This window comes from Gobius niger (genome assembly GCF_951799975.1).
Source record: "Gobius niger genome assembly, chromosome: 10".
NCBI lineage: Eukaryota > Metazoa > Chordata > Actinopteri > Gobiiformes > Gobiidae > Gobius > Gobius niger.
The window spans coordinates 35,774,739-35,802,362 of record NC_136861.1 but is presented as its reverse complement, the minus strand read 5'-3'; the positions used below and the strand labels follow the sequence as shown (position 1 = coordinate 35,802,362).

The following is a 27,624-nucleotide window of genomic DNA, read 5'->3' as shown; positions in this document are numbered from 1 at the left end:
CCTTCAGAAGCAGATAGAGCTTAAACTACAACATCTACTGCTTTGCTGTTGTTTTGTAAAGAGCCTTCCCATGCTGCAATTTTAAAACAGTTTTTGTTTTAATGTAAAATTATGATTTTAGTCTTTATATTAAAATTCAAAGCTAAAACCAAAACTTCTTGCTTGTTTATAGAAAGACAAAGGCCTGTCACAGACACCAGTTCATGAATGAAATGGTCTATATAATATAATATATATCATGATGTATTCTAATAAAAGTATAATCATACAAAAAGACTGTATTGGATCGGTATTGGTTTGGGTTTGGCCAGCATGAAGTGTGAAAATATCGCATCGGGAGAACAAAAAAGCCGATCTGGACATCCCTAACTCCTCCATAGAATCAGAAACAGAGTTTTATTTGCCATCGTTAGTGAATAGGTTCAAAGCTAGGATTTCTTTTTCTTTTTCAAATCGTTTCAATCGTGCAACATGAAACATAAAACATGAAACATAAAACATAAAACAACAAATAACATATAACATGAAACATAACACATATAACACATAACTTAGATAAATAATAAACTATAAAAACTATAAGACTATGAGGGCGTGCATAAAGAACATTAAATCTAAACTATGATAAAGACATCAACAATCTGCCACAGGACATCAGTGAGTGTATTCACAGATGTGCTGGTGCATTAAGTGTTAGCGGCAGATATGAGTGTGAACATACCACATAGAGCAGTGCAAAATAGCACTAGTCTCAGTATATGATTTGCTTTTCGCTTATGTCCTTCCTGCTGAAACCATTCAAAGCCCATGGCCCTGACATCTTCACTTCCTGCACACACTCTTCTGAGCATCTCCACTCACCGTGCCTCCAGTGTTGTATTTTTGGTAACAGCTGAAGAGGCCACTGGCACATCTACTGTAGCAGACGCTCGGCTCAGAGTCAGGGTACACTCAACACTCGATGGTTTCTCTAGCTTCTCACAAACTCACCGACAGCGTTGAATGTTCCCCAAGAGCCGAGAAACTCAGACAGCCAGTACTTCCATGACAGGAGAAGATTAGGGAGGCTAAAGAGGCAGAGACAGACAAGAGAGAGATCAATACTGCATTAGAAGGTGCCAAGCATATAACCCGAGGGCTGGACACACATGCCATCACTTGTAATATGTTTCTTTCACCGCCACATACCATCTGGTTCAACAATGGAGCAACTACAGCATCTACTGAATGGTGTTCAATATTTGATATAAAGGGGAATGGGCCTTAAGTTGGTCTAGCACTTTAGAAACTGCTGATTTTTTACATGGCTGATACGCTCTAGGGCAGCGGTGCCCAAAGTGGGGCCCGCGGGCCAAATATGGCCCGCCAGAACAATTTTGTTGGCCCGCCAGAGGGTGACCTACTTTTGTGCCGTGTATGGTTAAATACCAACTCTCTCACATTCATTCTTAAAGGTCCTATATCATGCAAAATCGACTTTTTGGAGCTTTTAGCCATGTTGTTATGCTATTTCCTTATCAAAAACACCCCCAGAGTGGTTTGTGGCTTCATTCACGCAGCTCTCAGTAATCCTCCTGAATCCTGCTCTCTGAGCAGCTGCTCCTCCCTCTCCTGGTGAACGACTGAGTGTTCAGTTGTGTCATAACAGCGGAACGGAAGTGCTCGACGTCTGTAATGTAATGTCTTAATTCTTTGCTCACGGCCTGATTTTAATTTGTAAAACAGCTTTTTCATTATTTCGGTCGTAAGAGAGAAACAAAGAGTAAAAAATAAAAAAAAAATAAAAAAAATAAAAAGGATGTGCCCGAGGTGCTTCCAGGTCAGCTGTGGCCAAAACAAACACATCGCGTCTGAACAGATCAGTCATATTTGCGCTGCAGCTGTGAAGATGGAGCTCGTTACCTACTCTGGACACCTGTTCTTCATACTTAACTAACGATAATGTCACGGACGGAGAAAAGAAGCGCATTTGGCTACGAGGACGAGGAGTTTATATTCAACCTTTTTCAAGAAGAGGCCACTCAGCTGTTTTTTTCTCCGGGATTCAGCGACTATCACCAAAATGTTGTTTTTCTGTGACTGTCTCTGATGGATGTTTGGTGAACCTTCGCCAGAATCAAAGTGGATTAACTTTTATAACCAACGCGAGTCCCACAATGTAAACAGCGATGGAGCAGAGGGTGAGTCAATCCAAACGCGGGTTAGCGTGTGTGTTAGCATATTAGCATGTGTGTTAGCCATTTATGAAGCTGTGTTGCAGATGACAACTCCGTATAACTGCATCGTGAAGTAACTTCACTTATTGTTGTTTATTTATATTACGGTAAAGTTGTATGCGCGGAGAGAGGGGGCGGAGTTAACTGAATCGAAGCGTTGTGTCTTCCGGGTTTGAAAAATACCTCCAGAAAACACTTATATTTATCACAAAAATGAGTGCTCCATAATGGTAGAGGTACAATATATCATATAAATGCCTATACTTAACTTTGGAATGGCTAAAATAGCATGATATAGCTCCTTTAATTGTAAATATGGATGCAGTACACTTTTTGGCCACCAGCTTCAAATTGGGGGCGCTGTTTCACTCCTTTCACAAAGTGAAGGAAGCACTGTTGTGGTGTCTTGGTTGTTTATCACAGACGTTGTAGCATCAACATTCCCGGTTTTCCAACTTTTATTGCAAAGGTTGTTGACCTCAACATGCTCAAAATTGACATATAAAAGAATTTATTCTGACTTTCAAAATGATCAAATGTGGCATTTTCTTTGAGTCAACAAATGAATGAGGTAAAGTCTCTGTCGGTCGGCCACTGTAAAACTGTGTTGTAGCATTATAGTGCAAAATGTTAACAATTGTTGATTTTGTTCAACTAAAACTAGGACATTGCCATAGTTAACTTTTGTTTTAATGTAGCATGTTTTTTGCGTAGATGCAAATATATTCCGAAAAAAATAAATAAAGTAGCTATTATTGTTTGCAGTTATATGTTTTTCACGCTTGACAGCCGTATTTGGCCCACGACCCACTGGCACTTTTTCATTTTGGCCCTCAGAGACAAAAAGTTTGGGGCCCCCCTGCTCTAGGGCAAAGAAACAAGAGGAAGTCACCGCCAACAACAACAATAAAAAGTACTCAGTAAAAAAATATTGACCATTTTTAGCTTTGATTACAGCAGGCATTTCCAGGGGCATTGTTTTGATGAGGTCCATCTAGTGAAGCATTCATTTTTGTCAAAGAAAGTCCTGTACTAAGAAAGATAAGATAATCCTTTATTGATCTCACAATGGAGTACTGATGGGAAAGTCAAACCACTGCAAGAATCTTTGAATATGCCTGTGCCATCAGTTCAGTCTGGTTCTGCTCCTTAAACATGTTCTTCAGAGCACTCTTTCCAGACCAATGACAGCCTCAGAATTTCTAAAAGCCAAAAACTGATCAACTGAGCAACTCTAAAGCTTTCAAAGTCTAAGTCAGGCCTCTGTGTGTGGAAGAGCGCTGCATCGGAGCAGCTGTAGGCTAGTAGAATACATTTCTCTAAGGCTACTCATATTGTCTGTGTTAGTACTTACCAATTCGATGACTTGTTAGCATCTGGCGAAGAGCTGATGCAGGCCTCAACCTGAAACACACAAAACAACCTTTTACAAAGTTATCTACATAGTTTCCCTGAGAAATATGAAATAAATGTACATGAACCAGCCCTGTAAAAACAAACACTCGCAGTCTTAAATTCAACAGTGTCGAACTAATTCCCCTCAAATTCACCAACGTCAATTAATAATGTGATGCAAAAAGTCTTTAAATATTTATCAAATTCCAACAAATTGAGTGCTGCAAGTGTACCCACTGAGCCGTGCAGCAGTACAAAGATAAAATACTTTCAGTGTCAAGCACAGCTAAAAATAAAAGTTTTCAGCTTGATTTCGAACTTTGGAGAACATCAGAGTAGAGGCCCGATTTTGGCTGCGTAAACCTGAAACAAAGCCTCATCGTGTTTAGTCCTGACTCAGGGACCAGCAGGAGACCCCTCCCTGAGATTCTCAGAGCTGAAATGACTGTTTTTCCATACTGAGATATGTTCTTACCTGAGCTTAGACGAGTTGATGCGTACCTGTCTGGTCTTTGTGCGTGCACGTGGAGGAGCGTAGCAGCTTCCAACTTCACCCCCGTTTGGAGCTATAGGAATACACTGGGAGAGGCCAAAAGCTAACAACATCCATGGTTGTTTTGCGTGACTGAGCGCACGCACAAAGACCAGACAGGTACGCATCTACTCGTCTAAGGCAAGAACATATCACAGTATGTAAAAATGGTGGCCTGTTCCTTTAAAGTCTATTCTCTGAGCTGCAGGAAACCAGTGCAGAGACCTGAGCACAGGACTAATATGGTCGTGTTTCATGGCTCTAGTCAGGACTGGAGCAGCAGCGTTCGCAGATATCAACAAGATCAACAAGAATTTCAAAAACTGTCCAAAAATGATCAAGGAGATATGAAAAAAGTAATAACATGTATTTTGTATAGTCCTGTTCCAGACGCTTTACAGGTGGTAGTAAGCTAAGTTTTCTTTATTTGTAGCCATAGCTGCCCTGAGCCAGACTGATGGAGGCAAAGCTGCACCATTGGCCCCTCAAACCACCTCCAACCATTGGACCTATGGACAACTCCGGGTCACTGGGTAAAGCAGCTCTACCTGAATGACTCCGTTACCAGTGGAAGTCGGACGTACCTGAATAACATTTCTCAGCTGCTCTAAATGCATTTTTTCTGCTCTCACAGAAACTCCTCCACATCCACATTGTTCATTTGAGCGAATTTCTCTACCGGAATTCAAAGACAGAGACAGAGTTGACACGTGAACTAGGTGGCAATGCTAACACTTTGCTAAGTTAGTTTCTCACTTCCTGGTTTGCGCTGGTGGAAAATGTGCTTTATTTACACACTGAACAGCGCATATGATCTGTTTTACTTTCACAAATGTAGATGTATATGGTGCCAAGTGAAGTTTACTACAGGAAAATAACTTCATCAACGAAGCTTTAAAGAGAATACTATGGAGTATTTGACATTTTTAATTATTATGGAATGTGCCAAAAAATCCATAATCTAATCCCAATTCCTTTGGGGCTAATCACACATTAATTACTAATTGAAAAGTTTGTGGTGGAAAACTGAGACAACCAGACGAGTCTTCCTTGTTTACAAATGTAGGTATTTCAGTCTTAGCTAATGGCTAATGCTAACTCAATAAAGCGGGATTATGCTTTTTGCAGGTATTTTGGTAATGATCTCAAACGCGTTTTGTTTGTTTGTTTATATACTTTATTGTGCCCATAGGGAAATATGTCCTCTGCATTTAACCCATCCTTCGACGCCGCTGGGGCAACCCGTAAGGAGCAGTGGTCGACGGCAGTGCCGCGCCCGGGGACCCGTCTCCATGATGTGGAGCCAGGCTGATGGTCAGAATCACCTGGCCGGAGGATTCACCTATTGCACATGTTTTTAGTGGTAGGGGAAACCGGAGTACCCCGAGGAAACCTACGCAGACACGGGGAGAACATGCAAACTCCACACAGAAAGGCCCCGTCCTGGTGGAAATCGAACCCGGGACCTTTTAGCTGTGAAGCAGAGGCGCTAACTGCTGCGCTTACCGTGCCGTTGATCATTAGCTCAAAAGAACAGGCCACCGTTTCTCCATACTGAGATATGTTCTTACCTGAGCTTAGACGAGTTGATGCATACCTGTCTGGTCTTTGTGCGTGAGCTCAGTCAAGCAGAACAACCAAAGATGTTGTTAGCATTTGGCCTCTCCCAGCATATTCCTACAGCTCCAAACAGGGGTGAAGTTGGAAGCGACCACGCTCTTCCACGGGCACAAAGACCAGACAGGTATGTATGAACTCGTCTAAGCTCAGGTAAGAACATATCTCAGTATGGAAAAACGGTGGCCTGTTCCTTTAAATTTTTTCAAAAATGTTTATAGTTTTATTTCCTGGACAAGCGCTCTGTCCCTTAGCCCCTCCCCCTTCCCTTTGCTGATCAATATAAGATCAATATTGCATTTTCTCAACAACAAAGAGATACTGGTAAAGATGTGTTTGAGATTATTACCAAATACCTGCATAAAGTATAAAACCCCCTCTTTCACATGTCGTCAGTAAATATCCACTAACGAGTCTTTGCCCACCGCGTAATCCTCAAATATCGATTGGACTTGATGAAGACAATTCAACTTATAGCATCAAAAGCCCAAAACACTTGAACATTGAGCTTGATCAGAGTCATAACAAGAGCCTTTTCGTTCATAAGGCCTGTGATAATGGGGGGGAGGGGGTCAAGGGTGAGTCCAAAGAATAAGCGGAACGGGCCGGTGTGAGGGGGGGGGGTCGGGAGAGAGGGGGTTGGCCTGTCTGGGTGTTGATCGATTCCAGGCTTGGTACTTTCCAGACAGACTGAATGGTAAAGGTCTAAGGTCAGCCGCTCTTGTTTCCTATGAAAAGGAGGTGGTGTGTGTGCGCATCGACGAGTGACAGGTCGAGCGCGTCTTCCAAAACATGCACGCCGTTCAGCGAGGTCCGGGGGGGGGGTGGCCGCCATTTTTTTGGAATGCGGCGTTTGAAAAGCTTGAAACGATTGGGTTCAAGGAAGAGTTTATATACTTCTTAGCTATTATATTGGATTCTGAAAAGGTTTGTGGTTCCTTTATTACTCTGAGCATATTTTATATACAACCCCATGAACTGCTACCTTAACGTGGTGGGGTTGTTTGAGTGCCCGAATGATCCGAGGAGCTATGTTGTCTGGGGCTTTATGCCCCTGGTAGGGTCTCCCATGGCAAACAGGTCCGAGGTGACGGGTCAGACGAAGAGCAGTTCAGAAGATCTCTATGGACGTACAATATTCAAGGACCGTGACGTCGCCCGGCATGGCGCAGCCGGGGCCCCACCCTGGAGCCAGACCTGGGGTTGGGGCCCGAACGCGAGCGTCTGGTGGCCGGGTCTCTGCCCACGGGGCCCGGCCGGGCCCAGCCCGAAGGGACGACGTGGGCCCGCCCTCCTGTGGACCCACCACCCGCAGAGGGATCCGTAGGGGTCGGGTGCGGAGAGGACTGGGTGGCAGTCAGAGGCAGGTGCCTCGACGACCTGGTCCGCATGCACAGCTTTTGGCGTTCGGGACATGGAACGTCACCTCGCTGGGGGGGAAGGAGCCTGAGCTTGTGCGGGAGGTTGAGAGATACCGACTAGATATAGTCGGGCTCACCTCCACGCACAGCTTGGGTTCCGGATCCCAACTCCTGGAGAGAGGCTGGACTCTCCATTTTTCTGGAGTTGCCCGCGGGGAGAGGCGGCGGGCTGGGGTGGGTTTGCTCATATCCCCCCAGCTCAGCCGCCACGTGTTGGAGTTCACCCCGGTGGACGAGAGGGTCGCGTCCCTACGCCTTCGGGTCGGGGACAGGTCTCTCACCGTTGTTTCGGCCTACGGGCCCAACATCGGTGCAGAGTACCCGGCCTTCTTGGAGTCCCTGGGAGGGGTACTAGATAGTGCTCCGACTGGGGACTCCATTGTTCTGCTGGGGGACTTCAACGCCCACGTGGGTAACGACAGTGAGACCTGGGAGGGGGTGATTGGGAAGAACGGCCTCCCCGATCTGAACCCGAGTGGTGTTCTGTTATTGGACTTCTGTGCTAGTCACAGTTTGTCCATAACGAACACCATGTTCGAGCACAAGGGTGTCCATAAGTGCACGTGGCACCAGGACACCCTAGGCAGGAGGTCGATGATCGACTTTGTAGTTGTGTCATCTGATCTCCGGCCGCGTGTCTCGGACACTCGGGTGAAGAGAGGGGCTGAGCTGTCAACTGATCACCACCTGGTGGTGAGCTGGATCCGCTGGCAGGGGAGGAAGCCGGTCAGACCTGGTAGGCCCAAGCGTGTTGTGAGGGTCTGCTGGGAACGTCTGGCGGATCCCTCTGTCAGTGGGGTCTTCAACTCCCACCTCCGGAAGAGCTTCACCCAGATTCCGGGGGAGGCGGGGGACATGGAGTCAGAGTGGACTCTGTTCTCCTCCTCCATTGTCGATGCGGCTGCTCGTAGTTGTGGCCGTAAGGTCTCTGGTGCCTGTCGCGGCGGCAATCCCCGAACCCGGTGGTGGCGCCCGGAAGTAAGGGATGCCGTCAAGCTGAAGAAGGAGTCCTACCTGGCCTTATTGGCTTGTGGGACTCCTGAGGCAGCTGAGAGGTACCGGCAGGCCAAGCGTGCTGCGGCTCGGGCGGTCGCGGAGGCTAAAACTCGGGTCTGGGAGGAGTTCGGGGAGGCCATGGAGGAAGACTATCGGTCGGCCTCGAAGAGATTCTGGCAAACCATCCGGCGCCTCAGGAGGGGGAAGCAGTGCTTCACCAGCACTGTTTACAGTGCGGGTGGGGGGCTGCTGACCTCGACTGGGGATGTCGTCGGGCGGTGGAAGGAGTACTTCGAGGACCTCCTCAATCCCGTCGTCACGTCTTCCAATGAGGAAGCAGAGGCTGAGGACTCGGAGGTGGGCTCGCCCATCACCGGGGCTGAAGTCACCAAGGTGGTGAGAAAGCTCCTTGGTGGCAAGGCTCCGGGGGTGGATGAGATTCGCCCTGAGTACCTTAAGTCTCTGGATGTTGTAGGACTGTCTTGGCTGACACGTCTCTGCAACATCGCGTGGCGGTCGGGGACAGTGCCCCTGGATTGGCAGACCGGGGTGGTGGTCCCTCTCTTTAAGAAGGGGGATCGGAGGGTGTGTTCCAATTACAGAGGAATCACCCTCCTTAGCCTCCCCGGTAAGGTCTACTCCGGGGTGCTGGAGAGGAGGATCCGGCCGATAGTTGAACCTCGGATCCAGGAGGAACAATGCGGTTTTCGTCCTGGTCGTGGCACACTGGACCAACTCTATACCCTTCATCGGGTACTCGAGGGTTCGTGGGAGTTCGCCCAACCAGTCCACATGTGTTTTGTGGATCTGGAGAAAGCGTTCGACCGCGTCCCTCGTGGTGCCCTGTGGGGGGTGCTCCGGGAGTATGGGGTCCGGGGCCCTCTGCTAAGGGCTGTCCGTTCCCTGTATGACCGCAGCAGGAGCTTGGTTCGCATTGCCGGCAGTAAGTCAGACCTGTTCCCGGTGCGTGTTGGTCTCCGCCAGGGCTGCCCTTTGTCACCGGTTCTGTTCATTACTTTTATGGACAGAATTTCTAGGCGCAGCCAGGGGCCGGAGGGTGTCCGGTTTGGGAGCCTCAGAGTCTCATCTCTGCTGTTTGCGGACGATGTTGTTCTGATGGCTTCAACGAACCAGGACCTTCAGCACGCACTGGGGCGGTTTGCAGCCGAGTGTGTAGCGGCCGGGATGAGGATCAGCACCTCCAAATCCGAGGCCATGGTTCTCCACCGGAAAAAGGTGGCTTCCCCTCTTCAGGTCGGTGGGGAGTCCTTGCCTCAAGTGGAGGAGTTCAAGTATCTCGGGGTCTTGTTCACGAGTGGGGGACGGATGGAGCGTGAGATCGATAGACGGATCGGTGCGGCGTCAGCAGTGATGCGGTCGCTGTATCGGTCTGTCGTGGTGAAGAGGGAGCTGAGTCGGAGGGCAAAGCTCTCGATTTACCGATCGATCTACGTTCCCACCCTCACCTATGGTCATGAGATTTGGGTCATGACCGAAAGGACAAGATCGCGAATACAAGCGGCCGAAATGAGTTTCCTTCGCAGGGTGGCTGGGCGCACCCTCCGAGATCGGGTGAGGAGCTCAGTTACCCGGGAGGAACTCGGAGTAGAGTCGCTGCTCCTTCACGTCGAAAGGAGCCAGCTGAGGTGGCTCGGGCATCTGTTTCGGATGCCTCCTGGTCGCCTCCCGCGGGAGGTGTTCCAGGCATGTCCTAGTGGGACAAGGCCTCGTGGAAGGCCCAGGACACGGTGGTGGGACTATGTCTCCGAGCTGGCCTGGTGTCGCCTCGGGGTCCCCCCAGAACAGCTGGAGGAGGTGTGTGTGGATCGGGAAGTTTGGGCATCTCTGCTGAGACTGCTGCCCCCGCGACCCGGCCCCGGATAAAGCGGAAGAAAATGGATGGATGGATGGATATTTTATATATCTTATGCATTACGAGTAGTTTTTGTATAAGACTGCAATATGTAAGAAAAATAAAAAAGATAAATCATTGTAACAGGTCTTTACTTCCTCAGGGTTTTCAGGCTGAAAAATTAAGAGTTTAAAAAGCACAACAGAGGCTAACGAATAGCTCATGGACAAAATGGCAAGTAAAAAAAAAAAAAATCTTGTATTCATTTCCTTTAAACTATTGCCAGTAGTGATCACATAATGGATCAGCCAAAAACATAAACCGTATTATCGCTGCTCTCTGTTGTGTTAAAAGGTCAAAGGTTATCTCATCTCCGGAACTCAGGCATCAGAATTATCTCCCAGTTTCCCAGAGGAAAACACGACATGAGGCGTCGTTCATGTGCAATTTTCTACTTCCACTCATAATTACGAGAGCGCATGAAGGCAGCACTAGTCATGTGGTTGTCAGCCATGTGACAACAAGCTAATTAGCATGTGGCTTGTTTACGTGCATCATGTGACTGCACTTCACATTGAAATGGGAAAGATCAAGCCCAGTTATTCTTGTAATTGGGGGGGGGGTGGGAGGTTTCACAATATGGAGCTCAACACTTCCAATTTACCCACCCACCCACAGACCGGAGGATTATTAAACCCTGCCCAAACTCAGACTAGCATGATGTCCTCAAATAGACACTTCCCTCATATTAATTCAATTGTATACCTATACACTCCCAGAAAGGGCATCGGCCATCTTATCATGTATGTTTTCCAAATCTCCATTTATTTTTATTTTTTTTAATGTTTTATCGTTCTCCAGTACTGTTTTTAACTTATTGTAGGCTAATATCATATTTTTCATATACTCTCAACTTGTACAGAATGATACACATTTACCTATTGCTTTTTTCAGTGATTGTATCCAGCAATTAAATGTCCCCAAACCTTAAAGGGATGTTTCAGGATTTTTTACACAAGGCCTCATTTCCTAGTTATCCAGAGTGTTGCTGACTTCTGGAGATTTTTTTTTTTTTTTAATTCATGCAGTCCTTATATTTGAAGAGTTCAGTGGTGCTAGGCTGTTGCTAGGCTAGTGCATTTCTATGGTATCAGCTAGCCTGCATTAAAAACAGTCTGACCTGCTCTGCAGTGCACCTAAGGCAGTATAACAGAATCATTTTAACCATTCTGCAAGAAAATATTCCCTCAAAATGCGATAATTCATGTGATGCAAGGTTAGTTAAATTACAAAAAATATTGTATGAACACAGAAGTTTATATGGTTAGTCAAGTAAGTGATTTGCCTCAGGTGCACTGTGGAGCGGGTCAGACTGTTTTTAATGCAGGCTAGCTGATATGCGCTAGCCTTGCACTAGCCTAGCGCCACGTAACTCTTCAAATGTAAGGACTGCAGGAATTTAAAAAAACTCCAGAAATCAACGACACTCTGGATAACTAGAAAATGAGGCCCTATGTCAAAAATCCTGAAATATCCCTTTAAGGCCTATGTATTCTGATTCTGAAAGCACGTATTGCTAATGGCTGCTTCACTCTTGTTTGTACCAGTAAGGGAAAAGTGCTTTCTCTGTATTAAGTTTTCAGAAACTAGGGCTAAATAACATGTACTTGTTCTCTCGCAACAGTTCACAATCAAATAATCTACTATACCTTATATACTATACGCTATTGTGGAAATCCACTGTTTAAGAGGGGACTAGCAAACATTGTCCATAGGCTAACATTAGCTCAAACCATATAAAAAGGTAGAGAAAAGAGCCATGAAACAACTCTGTCTCCCGCTGACTCCTCCCGTCTTCCCCACACGGCATTTCATTCATATTTCTGCACCCATTTTCTCTTTTTTTTCTGCCCAGTCACACAGTTATGTAAATGAAGTGCAGCAGACGCATCTCAGGCACTTAACAAGGCTGACCTCGGCGCTTGCTAGCAGGGCATAAACACGCGTGCGCATACGGTTAGCATACAGCAGCGTGTGATGAATGCTCTGTCAAAGTTGTTTTCGTGTAGAGTGTTGATTATGGCATAAGCTAACTTTGTACCACGAGCAAGCTAACTTTTGTTTTTAAATCTGATAATGAAATACTTTGTTGTAAATAGTGATGCAGTTGAATTGATGTATTTTTGTCCGTTCTATTTGGCTATTTAAGCTAACAGTGTCATTTTCTTTCATATCGAGATGCTCGTGCTATGTTGTTTTTGTAGCGTAATGTCCTCCACAAAGAACTAAATGTCTCTGTGTCACCATAATATATATTGAAAAAAATGCTAACCCTGTAGTTAAGACTTCTATAAATATGTTTTAATTTGAAGTTTATCTGATTCACTTTCTGTCAAACGTTATACACTCAAAACTAGATTTCATCTGACCTTAAAGCAGTACTAGGTAACTCTTGTCATTAGAGGCCATAAGCATTACTGCAGGTGTCTTAGCAAGTTGCAATTTTTTTACTTTTTAATTGTCCGTGAGAGTAAATACTACGCTGACAGAAAAGGCGAAGGGAGAGAGGGATATTATACATCCAATTACACAATGGAGATAATTTTTTCCACTCAAACCTGGCTGTAAAAACTGTTTAAAGTGGCGCTAGCCCGGAGTTAGCTTTGCGTTCCGTCAGTTTCTTCTTCGTGATTCCATTAGTGTGTATTGGTGGCTCCGGTCCGAGGGCAGTCAAGTTGCAATTGTGGTTTTCTGGCCAGAGACACCAGGGGGAGATGAAATACCCTCCAATCATCCCATTAACACTTGTATTACCCCCAGAGGGACCAAGAAAACGATTTATCAAGGTAGACAAGTTACTTAGTATTGCTTTAAATTGCATATCTAATTGCAATTTATATAGTATAGAATTATTTTCCCATTCAACATTTTTATAGGGACATGTCACGTGAAATCAAAATTTCCAAACTTTTAACCGTTTTATAACGTCGTTCTTTCAACCAAAGCAAACCCAGGGTCTTATTTTCTGTCATTCGCATAGATTTTGCATAATCTTGTTTATTTTGGTTGGTTCATCTCCACCGTTGAAGTACTCCAAGGAGCTCCAGTCGCTCTGTGATTGGCCAGTCCGACATGATGATGACAAGTGGAGCTCCAACCATGACGTCACCTCCACAAAACAAGGCTATCTTAAACTAATCCAAACTAACAGTGTACGTGACACTAACTCAAACATTACAGATAGTGAAGTTTTCCAAACAAACCCTTTCCTTTTCCTTAGCGCTAACCCTAAGGATAGTGGACTTTACAAACGGTGTCTTGCAGACGTGAGCACAAATCTGACCAATCAGGTAGTCAAGATGCAAATGTATATCTTGTTAACAGATATAGATGTTAAAGATACATGGGGATACAGTCTGGTATTGTCCGATTTGAATCTCGCTGACTCTGGCAAAACAAGACGAGCCAATCCTAGCATGGGAGGCGGGAGTTAATGGTGCGTCATCTTCCGCGCTAGGATTTGCCATCAACCAGTGCTCCTCCGGGTCCTGGTCCTGGCTCCTCCTGGTTGTATTTAGGGCTGATGAAAGTTCTAGATTTGGCATTTCAGTAGTTCTGCATTCTGCACTATCAGCATCATGTCTCCATCCATTTGTTAGCCTGCTGTTGGTTAAAAATGTTGACTTATATTTTATTTTATCACGGTTAATAGGAGACATTATAAATAGAGCAATCCTTTCCAGAGCTTAACTTATTTGCTCACTGGCCACTGTGGTGCTTCTTGAAATGTTACTAGCCACTTGATATTTCTACTAGCCATATTTAATTTGATACACAACGTCCACCCTGGTTCTTACTCAGCAAGTGTCTTTTCGCTACATAAACACTGTTTGAAGATATAGCACGCAAAATATCCAAACTCAAAAGCAAGTTTAAAGGCCCACTTTAAAAACGAACAGGATTTCAGTTTTGGCACTGAATGTTCTCATGTATTTGAATGTTAAGGACACGCTGTGCTAGCCGTGGTGTTAGCACGGGGGGGAAGGGGGGTGGGACACACATCGGGGAGTGGGGGGGGGTTTGAGGTTGTGTGAGCGATTGAGCTCGGGTCCCACTCCCACCCTTCCTCTTTCCTTCACTCTCCCACTTCTTGCCGGCGAGTCAAACAACCAACCAGCCAGTCAGCCGTCCCCCTCCCCCCACCTGGGACTTGAACCCGTGACCCCCCCCTCCCTCCCAGCGGTCAACGAGTTCAAGGAAGGTACCGAACGCCATTAGCCGTCCACGAGGGGGAAGTGTGCGAGCGAGAGTGGCGCGCAAAAAAAAAAAAAAAAAAGCTACCTCAGCTCCAGGCTAAGGTGAAAGCTTCAAATAGCGCTGTGAGTGTTTGGGATGACGAGCTGTGTCTCGAGCGTGCCACAGACTGCAGTGTTTACTATTTCAGAAGTGCGAGCTCAAGGTCTCTGAAAAGTGCTGTTATGGGTGGATACTGTACCACGAGTCAAAGTCCACTGTTCTGGCAATAGTTGTACATAGCGTAAACAAGCAATGTAGATTTAAGATGCAAACTACCCGAGCTAGCATTGTCATCAAAGTCGCTTTTGCTACTTGCTAGCTGAAATGTGGCGGATTTCACCCATAATTCTATAATTTTTTTCACATATGATTCTTAACTTTATTAGAATGTACTTCAAAACAAAACATTTACTCCAATGTTAAGGATTGCTTACAGTAGTATATTCTGGTTGTATATTTAATACCAAGCTGTACCGGTGTGGTGGCTTATCCTCTCATTTCATTCGGCCATTGCAGTTTGCAGTTAGCTTTTGCAAAAGAGGCTATGTTTTATATTTACCTAAATGTTATATATCAGGATTATATTTTTTTTTTTTAACGTTGGGATTTAAACCTAACGTCTGTCATAAGCATCTTCGCAGTCAATAGCCAACAGTTCGCGCTTTCAAGATGTGACCTAGTTTTTAAATTGTTCACTAAGAGTTCTTTGAGTTGCAGTAGCATGATTCTCATTAGCGTCTGGGCATTAGGCTATGTGCTAATTTGCCATAATTAAAACTAATCAGGCAACTACACGCACAGTCAGTCATCATACTCTTTTGGGATATACCCAACCCAGTAGCCTAATTGATTGATGCTAGCATCTCAGTTGCTGACATAATAAAAGTGAGCAGTTTACAGAGGGCCTATGCTACATGATGCTAACAGGGTTGCTAACCGCTCCTACCTTATCTAGTGAAGTGAAGTAACCAAACAATGGGACATGCCACAGTTTACAGCACGGTGGCGCAGCGTTTAGCACTCGCACCACCAGCCTGGCTCCACATCATGGAGATGGGTCCCTGAGCGCCAGCCCATGCTGACGGCTCACAGCTCCTACAGGTCACCCAGCGACATTGAGGATGGGTCAAATGCAGAGAACACTTTTTTCTACAGAGATTAATTAAGTAAAACTTAACTTAACTTGTATGGAGCCCATAAATTAAGGTTCTCAGATCAATAATTTCATTGTGTGTCAATTTATTAGTCTCTTGAAAGAAAAAAGCTATAGGCTACAAGTGTATTTGAATGAAACAATTATTGTTGCTGTATGATGTCAACCAGTTCCATATATTTTAATGCTAGTGCTAATTGGTCATGTAACTACAGACCAAAACAATGAGTAAATATAGCGTTGAGCTTAACACATTGGCATTTGCATGAATGAAAAGAAATTGCACACAAAAGACCATTTCTTCTCTCCCTCCGCATTTCATTCATTCAGGTGTTTCCTCCACGTATTGACTACATCAGCGAGAAAAATGTACCGTAAGCACAAAACTTCAGGAGAGGAATGAGGCCCGGCGAGTGCAGGAGACGGCTGCTTTTCTAAAAGGAGCTCTCGCGCGGCTGGCTGATCGATGTGAATGGATTGGCTCATAGGTCATGTCAGAGGTAATGAAAATGGTGATGTCCCTTCCCCCCAGTCTGGTGCTGGCGGCTGCTTTTGGCGGTGTGACCAGTCTACCGCCCGCTACCTGCCCAGACATGATCAATACCCCCTCCACCTCATTGTCATTCACAATTTTCCCCCAATGCTATACACACACACACACCCACACACCCTTATAGCAACTAAAAACATGCACAATAGGCTAATCCTCTTGTCTTGACCATGAACCTTAAGATTTGTGGAAGGGTTCCTGGGCGTCTGACAGCTATTCGCCCCATTTAGCAGCTTTTACAGGCGGGTCAAAATGCAGAAGTGGCATTCGGAACATAGACATCCAAGTAGTTTCCGTAGAGTACCCTATACTCCACCGTACGCACGCATCCTGCTTCTGAATGAAATCGCTAGCTCCGGTACTATGTGCACTTCCTGACTACCATCCGGTCCGGCAACCTCCCTTGCCTGGGCGTTCCTGCCTCAGTTGCATCATGCTCGTGTAACAAATGTGTGGGCAAACATCCGCGGACACCCCTGTCGCACTGGATTTGCGCTCTCCAGACTCCTCATTGACCGGTGGTTGTGTTGAAAAAAAAACAAAAATAAAACTAGAACAAAACACATCTTTGGCTAGCAATCTGCAAACTAAATTAGCATCACGAAACCAAGCTTTCGGATGGAGAAGTGTTTGAGTCTACCGCATCCAAAGACAGGAGCGTGGACTTACCTCGTGCTCGCCTCCGCCGGTCCGCATTGCCTTGACTACACCCCTTGCAACAAAAGCGATCCTTGTCTACGCCATCCTTAACCACTTATTTCCTTGTTCCCTAGCCCTCTGCATCCTTTCCTCTCCCGCTCCCGGCCCGGCACGCACTGTGGACGTTCCTCTTCCTTCTCCAAACTGCAGACTGTCTGGCACAAATGGAACGTACACGGTGGGGCGAAAGAACAAGCAGAGTGCAGATCAGGACACACAAGCGGCCAGTGTCAGTTTGAATGAAAATTGTTCACTATGGGTTGGTCTCTCTCTCTCTCTCTCTCGCTCTCTGTCTCCTTCCCTCCCCCCCCTTCTGAAGTGCTTGGTTATGGGAGCAGCAGCAGCAGACACCCCTCCTCCACACGCCTCCGCCAGATTTGGGCCCCCTTCGCGCGTCTATCCGTTGTCCTCGCCTGCCACCAATGCTGCCGCCGCCGCCGCCGCTGCTCCCTTCAAGCATGTTCACAGACTATAAGTCACACACTATGGCCTGCACTTGCTGACCCGGCGAGGCAAGGACTACAGGGCGCCTGTGTCCTCGCCGACCCATTGTAGCAGAGTCGAGCCTTGTGTTGGCCGTGAAATGTGTAAATTATAGTTTTTTTGCTTATTATTGTGCGTGTTTTCTCCATCGTCTTTTGTCCCGAGGTCACGGAAAGTGCAGTTTTCAAATATGTCTGAAGACGATCTTGTGTGTGTTTGAGTTTGAAGAAAGACCCCGGTTGAATCCGAGGATTTTCAACAATGCACAAATAAAGTGCAATATCTACCAACGAATGAAATATGTCTTTGGAAGAGCCACATTGCTCAAGGCGAGAGAGTCCCCTTTCGGGCCAAAGTCAGCTCGAACTTGGAATGTGGTAACAAGGAGCAGGTGATGAAATTTTAGGAGAAACGAAAGCAGTAGCACAAAAGGGTTTTCTCATTAATACTTGAGAAGGGGGAAAGGGAATCTTATTTTTCACACAAGTTACTCATGGGAACTCCAACCAGTAACTGGGGAGATGCCAGTAACTCTCCAGCCCAAAGACTTTCTACGTTTCTACATACGCTTGAGAAGTCACAATTTAGATGCATTTTCTTTTCGCTTTGAACAGGAGGCTAAGTATAGAACTGAAGGCATTTTGGGTACACTTCAAAGGTACACTTCGCAACACTTCGGATCATACTGTTGCAACTTGCCAGCAATACAAAACATGCTCCTAATGAGGAGCTCGACACAGAAAATGCCGTTTTTTCCCGTGGATTATCAAAGAATGGATTTGGATGAGGACCTAACCTATTTAAATGACATTTAAATAACGTCCCGCTCCCGGTAAAGTTATAAGTTAGGTCCATAGACTGTGAAATTAAGAATGGACATATTGTGGCCGACTTCTTCCTGTAACCATAAGGAAATGGCGGCTGGCTCCGGACGTTCCTGGCCCCTATAGACTTTCCATTGAAATCTTTTGGCCGTTTTGTAAGTTATTATTGAACACAGGCCTGTCATTCTTACCTCCATGTGTCTGTCTAATTGATAGCATCAACCAGTTTCACATAGCCTGCGCTGACTGCTAAGGGGAAGCCCCGCTCTCTCAGTCCATTCTTCATTTCTATGGTCAGTTCTGAGGAGCAGGGGTGGATCTACAAGAGTGGCACGGGGTAAAGGTCTTGCCACCCCATTGATGTCAACCAGGTTTTGTCCTTGTCTGGAACCGTCTAAATTCTCGTGTAGTCATCAACCGGCACTTTATAAATGCATTGTTTCAAGGACTAGTTGCAATCCAGATCTTCAAAGCCTGATTCATTTAATAGTTTTTTTTGTGGTCTGTATATGTGCTTTATTTATTTATTTTTTACAAAAGTGAAAATTTAACCCGCGTAAGAAACCCTCTATTTATATTATGGACAGTGCAACTATTTCAAGCAAAAATTGCGTACCCCCGCTATAAACATTCGGCTTTGTAAAATGAGTTGCCACCTGCTTGCCGCCCCATTATTTTTTTTCTAGATCCGCCCCTGCTGAGGAGAGGTGAGCCACTCAAATTTTTCAGTTATAAAAATATCTGTAATAAAATGAATGTTTGTATTTTATTCTATTTATTGGGTGAAATGTTGCGCATATATATGTACGCACAGGGGAACACTATGTAGTTCACTGTCATTTTGTTACATAATACCTTACAAAGAGTCAGAATAGATGAAACTGAAATGATCAAGTCAATGAAAAGAAATCACAAAAATAAGTTAGGACATAGGCTCTCATAGATTTCTATGACACGATCTGAGGTGGTGGATCCATATACAGAGCCTGGTGAGAGAAGCCTTGATCTCTGGGCCCCCCTTCACTTTGCCGTCCAGCTGCCTGCGCTGCCTCCCCCATTTAACCGCCCCTGTTGATTCTAGTTCTGGTCCAATAATCTCTAAATTTCAAATGTTTCTTCCGCCTCTGATTTGGCATGCCAGCTTTTGAAGTTGTCGTAATAATAAGTCTGGCTCAAAAGCATGGGATCTCAGTTGGCAGCCCAGTGTCAAAATGGTTTGCTTCTCCAGATCTTATTCAGAATATTCACCTTTGTTGAATCTTAATTGTACCAATTTGTTCAGACAAGACTCTGATCAAACTCGTAGGACAATGTCTTCAAGCACCTATTAGCCAACTATTGATTATCCTCCATAATTATGTATTGATTGTTCTAAAACAGCCTTTGCATTTTTGAATAATAATTATGAGCAAAAACGGTGTCATTGTTCCGAGCCACCACCACACAGTTTAAGATAAGCTCCCCAAATCAGTTTGGACTTGTTTGAAATGTATCGTCTTTTCTGACTTGTTTTCCTACAGTTACATTTCAGATCAGTAAGAGCTGGTGTACCCACGATTGAGTCACAGATTTCAGATGGGACAACTTTTTCGTTCAATTCCATCATCAGAAATATTACTTTGACGCAAACTATGACAACATCTACCAAGTCAAAGATGTTAACACTGGCTTGATACATTTCCTCAGCCCGTGCTCTTCCCCCACCCGGCTGCACCTCTCTGCTCCTTGGTTACGTATCGATCGAGAGGCTCAGTCGCTCGGTGTCTGGTCGGGCAGTGGTCAATGAGGTCAACATGGTGTCCAGACAGACCCATCCCCACCCAACCCCCTCACCCTCTGGCCTTTCCTCCTGAAGCCGAGTGTCTGACTGGGGCGAGGGTCAGGGCTGAGGCCAGCATCCTGCAGCAATGTCACAGGAAGCAGAAACGCCTAAATAGCAAGTTAAGATCGTGTTTAGATCTGGAGGAGTACTCGTTTAGCCTCGATGAAGCTGACTGCTGCTGTACTTAGGCAGCTTCACTCTTTCTATCAACCCTTGATCTCTCTGGATTGTCTATCCACCCTTCAGTCTACAAGCGGACTAAGCAGCAGCTCAGGGTCCCAGAGGGCCTCCAAAAGTCAGTCCATCCATCCATCCATCCATCCATCTATATATCCACTTATAGGGCAGCACTGTGGCACAGCAATTAGCCGTTGTGCTTCACAGCTCGAAAGTCCCGGGTTTGAAAAAAAAACTCTTAATGAAATTTCTGGATGTTGTTCTTCCTTGCTCCAGTCAATGAAAAAGAAATATTAAATACTGTGTAAGTTTAGTTTAGTGTTATTAAAGAGGGGGTGTTGTGCTTTTTTCAGTCACATAGCACCAGTCTATATCACAATACAATGATGACAAACCTTCTGTTGGTCTGTAAATGCAGTAAATTAGAATAACTGCCTTGTATAAAATGTCTCTCTCAAAATGGCTGTAGTGAATGTCTTGAAATAGGCCTCTGTCTCTTTAAGAACCTCTGACCCTTTCCGACACGCCCCCTCCACACGCTGTCTGTGGCATCAGTGGGGAGGGGGTACTGCTGAGGAGCAGTGGTTGGTTACTCGGCTGGTGACGAAAGCTCGGAGGCGTCTCCAGGAGGTGGGGGCGTTCCTAGGAGGACTCAGGCAAACCTATCCCTAAAATGGCCGCCATCAGAGTTTTTACAGATTACTCAAAAATACGTGAATGTGCCAGGGCAACACTTCAGGCATGTTTTTAATGAGGGAATGACATAATAACATGATGTAAAGCTTGAAAAAGTCGATTTGGCATAATACCCCCCCCTTTAATGAAATTGTAAAGCCCTTAGAGCACATATGCAATCTCTCCTTTCTAAAAGCCACATTTCCAACTAAAATGAAAACTGTAAAGGTAATTCCAATATTTAAGTCCGCAATGTATAATGATAAGCATGTATTTAATAACTACAGACCAATCTCTTTGTTGTTTCAATTTTCGAAAATATTGGAAAAACTGACTCAGTCTATTACACAACGGTCAGTATGGCTTTAGAAATGGCTGATCCACAACTCTTGCATTGATTGACTTGGTTGAAGAAGTTACTAGTAAGGACTTTTCATTAGCAATTTTTTATTGACTTACAAAAAGCATTCAGTACAATAGACCACAATATTTTACTTCAGAAATTGGAACAAAATGGTGCGAGGTATTCCCTTGCAGTGGTGAAAGGCAGCAATTTGTTCATATCGGTGTCCAAATCTGCTCCGAGACACATTTCATCCGGTGTACCTCAGTTTCCTGGCCTGCCAAACTACATCCTTTTTCAAAGATATTTCAAAGACCTGTAGTCTGGGAGCGAGCGTGATCTCAGCGATTTGAGCTGACTGACAGACGGAATCAACGCTGGATACGTCGCAGTAACAAGCGGCAGGAAGCCTTTTAACAAACGCCCTTTTTATGAGGAACGCTTCGAACACTGTTTCTTTCGGTTTTAGGGGCTCTTTCCAAATGATTTAAAACAGACGAAAGAGCAGAAGAAAACAGTGTATTGGTCGCCGCGCCGCCATCTTTAATGTTTTGGAAGAGTACGTTTGATTGACCATTTCGGGTAAAATCCCAGACGGTTCTTCTTTTGAACAGAAAGGCAGGCCAGGCAAGTACCTCAGGGGTCAATACTAGGTCCAAAGTTGTTCTTGCCTTACATAAATGACTTATGTGAAGTGTCAAAGAAAACAAAAATGGTACTATTTGCAGATGATACCACACTCCTGTTTTCAGGAAAGAATCGACAGCAGCTGATGTTGAGGTGAACATCGAACTTCATAGGATTAAACAATGGTTCAACACAGATACATTATCTCTGAACTCAAAGAAAACTAAACTAATGTTTTTTGGAGATAAGAAAACTGATGGGCACATACAAATTACCATAAATAATGAAGGGATTGAACAAGTAGGCAAATATAGTTTTTTGGGAGTCGTGCTGGATCAAAATTTTAGTTGGAGATCCCACATAGCTAATATAAAATGAAGACTAGCCAAGAGCATTGCACTAATAGGTAAAGTAAAACATATATTAGATAGTAAATCCCTATATACTCTTTAATTCTCTTGTATTGCCTCATATAAGTTATGGTATTGAAGTCTGGGGAAATGCTTATAAAAAGATATAAACACTCTTATCATACTCCAGAAAAAAGCTCTGAGAATTGTCCATGAAGCAGGGTTTTGGGATCACACAAACCCTCTTTTTCCAAAGTCGCATGCATTTAAAGTAGAGAATTATATCAAATTCTAAACTCTCCTGATAATGTATTAAGTCAAACATACTCGACTTCCTTCAAATATTCGGAAGATGAGCAGCAACAGAGATGAAAGAACTTAGAGGAAAATGAACCTTAAAAAACAACTGGTCCGCACCTCCTTAAAGAGTCTGTTCCTGACTGAAGGAGGCAGATCTGTGGAATGACCAGGATGAGGAACTTAAGGTTAGCACCTCATTTGATCAATTCAAACATAAATGTAAAAAAGCAATATTAGACCAATACGCCACTGACAAACCATGACCCAAACTGTTGTATGTTTGCATCTTAACAAAGTGATCGTATGCATATGGACATTACTGTAGTCATCATCTACTATGAATTGTATCAATGAAATGAAATGAATGTCAACAGCTATGTTTTGTTAATGTATGAGGGGGTATAAGTTATCTTCCGCCTACTCCTTTTGGGAATATTGTTGCTACAAATATAAAGACTCTATCTGTGACCTTGCAGCCCAAATAAATCAAATAAACTAAAGTGAAATTTATACATGATTAAAAAACTGAAAAGTGTGATGTGCAAAAGTACAGGCCCCCTTTCCTTTTAGTGCAACCAATTGCCTTCAGAAGTTTCTTGATCATTTCTGAACAATCACATGTTGACCCAATGACTAAATAGAGTCTCAATGTGTGCAATCTAATGTCAGTTCAAACACAGCTGCTCTGTGATGGTCTCAGAGGTCTGTTAGAGACTATTGTGGAGCAGAAGCATCATGAAGTCCAAGAACACACCAGACAGGTCCAGGATAAAGTTATTGAGAAGTATAAAGCTGGGTTAGGTTATAAAAAGATTTACAAAGCTTTGAACATCTCTCAAAGTACAGTTAAATACACCATCCATCACTGCAAACCGACCAAGACCCGGCCGTCCTCCTAAACTTACTGACCGAACAAAGACAGCACTGACCACAGCTGTTACCAAGAAGCCTCTGATGACCCTGGATGAACTGCAGAGAGACACAGCTCAGGTGGGGGAAACTCTCCACAGAACAACTATTAGTCGTACACTGCACAAATCTGGCAGAGAGGCATTTTTAAAAGAAAACCAATAGAAGTTCTGTTTGGTGTTTTCTTTTAGAAATGGCTTCTTCTAGCCACTCTTCATGAAGGTCAGATTAGTGCAGTCTATGACAACTGTTAAAAGGAAACGGGGGCCTTAGGCACATCCCACTTTTCAGCTTTTCTAAATCATGTATGAATTTAATTTCACTTCACGATTGTGTGTTATTTAGTGTGTCGTTCACATGAAATTTCAATTCAATATATTTCTGGTCCATAGTGTGGCAAAATATCAACAAGTTAAAGGGGCGGATGCTTATGCAACCCACTGTAAGTCTCACAATTATCAAACTTTCATTTAATGATTCTTAACTGCACAGTAGGGCTGCACAAGTTTGACTAAAAAACAAATTGACTATAGCTTTGGCCTATGTTATATTTTTCATGCAATTGAGTGTTGAGCTGCAAAAACTGCTTCATACAGCAAGAAGATACAAATCTGCGAGAGACAAAGAGGCATTTCAAGAAGTTGTCAGAAAAACATCCTTTAATCATCCTCAAGTAAACGTGCTTAGATCTCTCATACTCTTTTTCTTTACCTGCTCGCCTGGTTCAAAGCGTTTTCTGAATCACAAGCTGTGAAACACTGCTTGTATTGTGAAAATCCGCCTCATATTTACATTAAAAATCTGCTGTATTTGTTACAATTAGACACAACTTAATAATATGCAGACCTGTCTATCACACAAACAAAATCAGGGAAAATAAAATAAAACCCTTGTGGTTAGGTTACTGCAGTAGCTCAACACCTCAATATCGACGCGATAGAGGTAATCGTGCAGCTCCCTTACACAGCCCATAATCCCCTGCTCCTTTTTACTGAGACATTTCACCTGCTGGTCTGTGGTGGAGCGCTGATGATCTGCCGTATTGGTGCCATCCACAGGGAGGCTTCAGGAAGTGCCAAAAATAAACAGACAGTTGCTCTATAAATAGGCCACTGCAGCTGAACGCATTCTTAAACACAATTATGAATGTGGGAAAACAACACGGTGTCATTTCTTCAGGGATCACTGTCTGGACTTTTTCGACTTTCTCATCGTAAAAGGTTGGTAGAGTTGCCAAAATAGTTTCTCATGTCATGGTAATGGTACAGAAAAATGTAGTCAAATAGAAGCAAAAAGTCGTCATCCAAATAAGGAGTATATGCAGAACATTAATGCAGTGGTGGAAAGTTACCAGGGCCTGTATCCGAACTTTCTACCCCACCATTTTGTTTTTCAACTGGATTACAAGTGAAAGCAGTTAGAAATGCGGGGTAAAACTTCGTCATTTATTTTCACAGTGACCACTTCATGACCTCAGTTGGTGAATCTAAAGCAGCAGAAAAATTGTTTTGTTTTACCCTGTGTAAATCTCAATGGTCATGATTCAGCATCTCTTTTTCAAGGGAGTCCTGGCTCGAGAGGGAATCTTATTGTGGAAATGTATATGTAAAAAGAAGGATACTCTCAGCCTGGAAATCAAATCATCGCTGTGAGGCCGTTTGTTTCAGGTTTCCCTCAAATAAAGCTAAAGATACAACATACACATAATTATCACTTATAAACATACTAGTAAGTACTTGAGCATCGATAACTTTACTAAGCCAACTACCCATCAGCTACCTATCACACAAGAGACACGCGCTAGCCGTTTTAGCCAACTGCATGCTAACTATCACGCAAGAGACACAAACTCGCCGTTTTAGCCAACGGCATGCTACCTATCACGCAAGAGACATGAGCTAGCCATTTTAGCCAACAGTATGCTAACTATCACACAAGAGATACAAGCTACATTTTTTGGCCAGCAACATGCGAACCAAAAAGTAGAAGTGTTGTTCGAACCTAACACACGGAGACAGTTTGCAAATCAGCTAGTCTGGGCAACTTTTGTCTTTCAAGTATTTTTCCTATAGCCATTAGCATTAGCCATTAAACACTGCAAATTATGAACAGTCCAGATCTTTTCAGCTGTTGCCAACCAATCGACCACATTCAGAGTCAGAAATCATTAAAGGAACAGGCCACCGTTTTTACATACTGAGATATGTTCTTACCTTAGCTTTGAAGAGTTCTTTAGGACCTGTCTGATCTTCACCCGTGCCTTCAGTCACGTAAACACAGCGCAGACAGCGTTAGCATTTAGCCTCTCCCTCTCTCCTCTATAGCTCCAAAACAGGTCAAGATAGAAGCTACCAAGCTCTTCCACGTTTTCCATATTTAAATATGGTTACGTGAAGTGTTCCACTACAAAGTATAATTACACAAAATTAAACAATGTGGATTCTCTAAGCGGATAAAAGGGGGAACTATATTGTAAGGCGTAATAATACCAGGAGTAGTTGGAAATCTGCGCAGTAATCTTCACTTTACTGCGAATTAATCTTCACTTTACTGTGCGGATGCCAAACTACTCCTGGTATTACTACTTACTTATTAACATATCTCAGTATGTAAAAACGGTGGCCTATTCCTTTAATGACCTTTTGAGATTTCACTTTAGATAGAAATAAGCGTAAAAAAATGTCATCTGAGCTAAATGCTAACACAAATTCTAACTGAGTTAAGTCTCTGCTTTTTGTGGGGCTGGATAATCGTCTAATATGTTAATAATATAGAAACCTCCCTATCTTTAGTATTGCGCCTGTCTTTCCTATGTATGAGGGTAGAACTTTCAATATGAACTGGTCCGGGATTCGAAGGCTGACAAAATGCCAGCATTTGTAGGAACAAGCTCAGATAGCTTTGCTCTGATAAGGCATTTCTATGATTTCAGTTATGCGAACTATAACACAAGAGATGCAAGCTAGCCTTTTTAGCAAACGGCATGCTATTTTATGGCGCAACAAACGTCAGATTGAATCGATTCAGCAGTAGAAGAAGAACTGACCAAAGCCAACAGGATGTTGTGATTATTATGTGATTGAGGTGAAATGATTCTCCAGATCTGTTTTTGACAAGGGAACTACATTATAACATGGGAAATAGCTAAAGGTTTGCGTATGTCTAAAATGTATTTGTTGTGAAAGTTGTCACTGCCCCTAGTGGTCTGAAGGCCCTCTGCATGTGTTTAATCTGCTATTAATGAGAAACGCCTGAGATTCCCAGTTAAGACCCACCCCCACCATTTGTCCTGTTTCTGTCTTGATTATTGATTCGTTATTGAGTGAATGATTGTATAAACAGGACAAGGCAATTCTACATACCATCTATTTTGAGCTCAGGCAAACTGAAGACAAGAATGCTGTGAGACAGGAGCCTGCACTTGTTTGTGTCTGCCGCTGTCTGCGTGTTTAAGATGGAATTTGTTTTTTAGGATAATGACATGGAATTGGGTCGACAAAACTCACCCAAACATCGATATTTTGTAAGCATTAATATTTCATCCATTGCTCGGTTTGAAAGTGCTGAGTGGTGAAGACTGTTTATTTTTCTTCACAACCCACATTTGACTGAATGTCCTCGCTGACCCTTGGAGCGGAGAGCAGAGGGGGGAGGGACAGGAAGGAGGGAGCGAAGAGGTCACAGGAGGCTAGGAGGTAACAATGTAGGGGCAGAGGAGGCTAGGAGGTAAGGATGTAGGGCAGAGGAGGCTTAGAGGTGAGGATCTCGGGGACATAAAAAGCTAGGAGGTAAGGATGTACGGGAAAGAGGAGGCTAAGAGGTAAGGATAGGGGACAGAGGAGGCTAGGAGGTGAGGATGTAGGGCAGAGGAGGCTAGGAGGTAAGGATGTACGGGAAAGAGGAGGCTAGGAGGTAAGGATGTACGGGAAAGAGGAGGCTAGGAGGTAAGGATGTACGGGAAAGAGGAGGCTAGGAGGTAAGGATGTACGGGAAAGAGGAGGCTAGGAGGTAAGGATGTACGGGAAAGAGGAGGCTAAGAGGTAAGGATGTAGGGGACAGAGGAGGCTAGGAGGTGAGGATGTATTGGATGGAGGAGGCTAGGATGTAAGGGAAAGAGGAGGCTAAGAGGTAAGGATGTAGGGGACAGAGGAGGCTAGGAGGTGAGGATGTATTGGATGGAGGAGGCTAGGATGTAAGGATGTAGGGCAGAGGAGGTCAGGATGTAGGGGACAGAGGATGTAGGGCAGAGGAGGTGAGGATGCAGGGGAAAGAGGAGGTAAGGATGTAGGGCAGAGGAGGTAAGGATGTAGGACAGAGGAGGTAAGGATGTAGGGGACAGAGGAGGTGAGGATGTAGGGCAGAGGAGGTGAGGATGTAGGACAGAGGA

At 44.3% G+C, this 27,624-nt stretch overlaps 1 long non-coding RNA gene across 1 annotated transcript; it reads right to left on the bottom strand.

Moving 5' to 3' along the window:
* Positions 1-963: 963 nt before the first annotated feature.
* LOC306969684 lies at positions 964-17,106 on the bottom strand. Its single transcript, XR_013793342.1, has 3 exons — positions 16,698-17,106; positions 3,571-3,620; positions 964-1,067 (listed from the first exon to the last, which is right to left on the bottom strand). It is a non-coding gene; the product is annotated as an uncharacterized lncRNA (long non-coding RNA).
* Between the last annotated feature and the right edge of the window lie 10,518 nt (positions 17,107-27,624).